We start from the raw sequence: 4,138 nt of genomic DNA, 5'->3' as shown, positions 1-4,138 counted from the left end.
AAGGAGAGGACAAGCAGAAGTATGGGAGCAGTAGACTTGATGGGCATGGTTCAAGACTTGCTGTCTCAAAACAGCAACCTGCTGGACAACATCTTGATGCAAAGATCTGAGTTTATGAACAAAATAGAGGAGCTGAAAACAGAAGTAAAGAAACAGATTAAAAAGAGGCAGAGGCAGGGGAAAAAAGATTTGAAAGAATTGAAGGTGCATATGAAGGAGATGATGAGCAAGAAGTTGAAAAAGATGGGGAAGAGGCTGAAGAGCCTCAGAGAAGAAAACAAGAGGTTAAAGGAAGAGAATGAGCAGCTTAGTGAAGCAACCCTGGATACAGCCTTGGAGCCTCATGCCACACAGCCTACTCCCTTGGAGTAGAACAGGTTCATTTATTCATCTTTAGTCTCCAACTTTTAATTTTATTTTTGAGTCTTGGGATAGTTTTCTTAATTTTTAGTTTTATTTTTTATACTTGATTACATGATCATTGCTTATAGTTCTTGATATCATAACCTAAATAAATTTGAGGGTAAATAGCCATTCACCTACTAATTGTGTTCTTGCTAGAACTAGCATGTGTCTTTTCTTGAGCAAAACTCCACTCACACACTAATGCACAAATGAGTATGATTTAGGCCATTCTTCATTTAAACTCTCAAACAAACCACTTGTAGCCTTATACACTTTCCACCAACATAGCCAATGAGGGCATTGTCAACAGTCTAAGTTTGGGGGAGGATATACCACAAAGGCCACAACTTCAAAAACAAAAGAGCAAAACTCTAAAGCCTTTGTGGGATCTGTTTTAATAGCACAGAGATGTCCCATAGGGGCAATGTGCATGCTTTCATCATAAAGAGCACATAGTGCCAAAAATTTTAAAAAATTGAATGATGAAGCATAAAAGGAAAAAAAAAGCAAAGTGAGAAAATAAAATAGCCAAAGAGAGAAGAGCCTTAAACAAGTCCTATTGACCCTAGGAAGGAGAGATGTGTTGAGTTCATTAAGAAAAAGACTAGTGCTAGCATATGGTTCATACATGAAAAGTAGGCTATGAATGGTTTGCTAAAAATTTATAAAGGGCTATGATGTTCATAAATGATATGCTTTACTTTATCTGTGCACTTACTGCCTTAATCTTGTATACCTTACTATATTGAGTCATTTTTTGTTGTCATTTGGTTGCTTGGGGACAAGCAACACTTTAAGTTTGGAGGTATGATAAGCATGGTTTATTACATGCTTAAAGTACCTATTTCTTATGCTTATTAGGTAGATTTTCATAGTTTATCCTAACCTTGAGTCATTTTTACTTCCTTATTTTCCATTTGTAATGTTGGGAGCTAAATGTGATGATGAATTTGTTTTTACAACAATTTGGAGTAGATGACATCTTTTGACTCATAACACTGCACTATAATGCTGTAGCATTCCAACAGCATTGCCCGGCTGCACTATGGCTTTTTGGAGAAGTGCTTATTGGTTAAGCCATTGTCTTGGATGGAAGTCTGAGCTAAAAAAGCCATCGTTTTGGCTCTCAAACAGCTGGTGAAATGAAGGTGAGAAGACTTTTTGTTGACATGTTTTGATGGAGATGATGCCTTCTTTTTCCTTTCCACTCAAATGTATTTTTTACCTCTTTTCCATGTTTTTGTCTTATGTTAAGCTTTTGGGTATAAAAAAAAGCCTTTGGCTTCTCTTTTGTAAGACACCTCCTGGACGAATTTGGTTCCATTTTGTACTCCCAAAAACTCTCTCATCTTATTAGTAGTATTTACAAGCTTTTAATTATTGTTATTTACATTTCATCTTTTATTTATTTATTTATAGTCATTTACTTTCCGTATTTGTTTTCCGCCTTTACTTTCCGTCATTTACTTTCAGTTATTTACATTCATGTCTTTATTTTATGTCATTTACTTTCCGTAATGAGTAGCTAATTCCATTATCTCGGGTGTAGGGTAAAGAGTGAAATGTTAAACCGAATGAAAGTAGACATTGTTTCACAATAACAATGTTCCACTATTTCATTCAAGTTTTATAAAACCAAGCACACTTCTTGACGAGTTGATCACTTTGAAAGTGTTAAAGTGCCATAGACTTAGAGATAAGCCATGATAAGCACGTCAGCTTGAATGATATGAGAGGTAGACTTGAGAAAGTTGCCGACAAGGAGACTTGTCACTTATGTTTTTCAAACTTAACTCCCGACGGGTTGGTCACTCTCTAAAAGTGTCAAAGTGTGATAGATTCAAAGATGAACTATCAAGAACATGCCAACTTGAATGATATGGGAATCAGCTCGAAAGAATGATTTTTAATAAAGAGATTTGTTTAGCCATATATCTTGAAGACACCATTTTGTCACTATCCCTGGTCCGAACACCACATAGAGATATGGGTGCAAAGCTATAATATAGTGCAAAGGTGAAGTCCGAGAGGAATACCTTCAAGATAAATGGTGGGACCGGTCCTTCCACAGCTTTGTCTGCTGGATTTCGTGTTTACGTTTCACCCCAAATCTTACACCCGTGCTACCTTTATCATTCTGCTTTATTACTCTGCTTTATTATTCCGCTTTATTACTCTGTTATATTACCTGTGTTAACTCGGAATCAAACTGAAGTCTTCATTTTCGTCATCTGAAATCTTTTCTTTTATTAGACTCTTATTGAACTTTTGCTCCAATCCCTGTGGACGATATTCCGGTACTTGTACCATTTTATTACTTGGAAAGACGATGTTGGGCCGTATTGTATACTTGCTTTGTGGCCCAATTTCATTAAGTCTAAAGGTAAAGGATTTGACCGACCAATCATTGCAATCCACAACCGATCTGTTCATATGCGACAGATATCAACAAGAAAGCAACCAGATATCACAGAAATGTATATCTAAACAAGGATTAATCAAAATATACAGAATCAATGTGATGGCATCACAGAACGTGTGGTAGATCGAGTTCCTTAAATAAGGATCACGCAATCCACAACCGATCTGTTCATATGCGACAGATATCAACAAAAAAACAACCAGATATCACAAAAATGTATATCTAAACAAGGATTAACCAAAATATACAGAATCAAGACGATGGCATCACAGAACGTGTGGTAGATCGAGATTTTAAAAAAATCATCGCAATCCACAACAGATCTGTTCATATGCGACAGATAACGAACATGTTGATCCCAGATCTCTCAATAACACTAATAATCTAGTATTAAATAACCAAATTATAGTGATTTTACGAAGAAAGTTATGAAGTCTCAAAGATAAAATAAGAACATTCAAGAACGACTTTGAGCTTCAAAGGTTTTACTTTTATAAATAAAACGTAGACGTAAAGAGTAAAAGCTTTTCTCACGTACGCACATATATTTTACAATAGACCTAGTCGTCTATTTATACTAGATGACTAATGCTAAGATAACTATCTATTGCTACTTTCTAGCAAATAGTCTAGCTAATAGATAAGATTTATCTTTTACATGGATAATCATTATAAACAAGATAAACTATAATTCCAGCTGCGGATTCGTCATCTCCAGCTGTCATTATATATGAGGTGATTGCATCCTTATCTTCAAGTCTTCATTGCACACTTGGATGAATACTTAGAAAATCTTCTAAGTGTTAGTCTGTCCATCGTATCAATGAGAATACTTTCCATCGCATCATCCATCGGTCCACTGGTTGAACTTCGTCCATCGGTCCAATGGTTGGTCTTTCCATCGATGCTCTGGATAGTCTTTCCATCGATCCAGACTTAGTCGATTCGGTCTTGATATCTCCATTGGTCTTCTGGTTCTTCATTACTTATTGTTTTTCATTACTTTTTACATTTTGCATTATGGGTTCTAACAATCTCCCCCTAAGTAATGAAATAACAAAGTCTAATCTAAACACATATGAAGAATAGACACTAATCTAGAAGAAAAACATCAAATTCCAAATTTTTCATTGGATGATGAATTTTCTGTACTAGACTGGAAGCAAATTTATATCAAGGCAAAATAAGCAAAAAATTCATCTCATCACGGACTACCTGAGTATATCTCCCTGAAGCGCAAGAGTAGTCTTCTATAGGCAATGATCGTTGAAATTTCGTGAATGAGATGGCTTCCTTCTTCCCTTGGCACGT

The sequence above is a fragment of the Cynara cardunculus genome, unplaced genomic scaffold, assembly GCF_001531365.2.
Source record: "Cynara cardunculus var. scolymus isolate 2C unplaced genomic scaffold, CcrdV1 Un_Scaffold_7957, whole genome shotgun sequence".
Taxonomy (NCBI): Eukaryota; Viridiplantae; Streptophyta; class Magnoliopsida; order Asterales; family Asteraceae; genus Cynara; species Cynara cardunculus.
The sequence above is the reverse complement of the archived record's forward strand: the minus strand, read 5'-3'. Positions refer to the sequence as shown.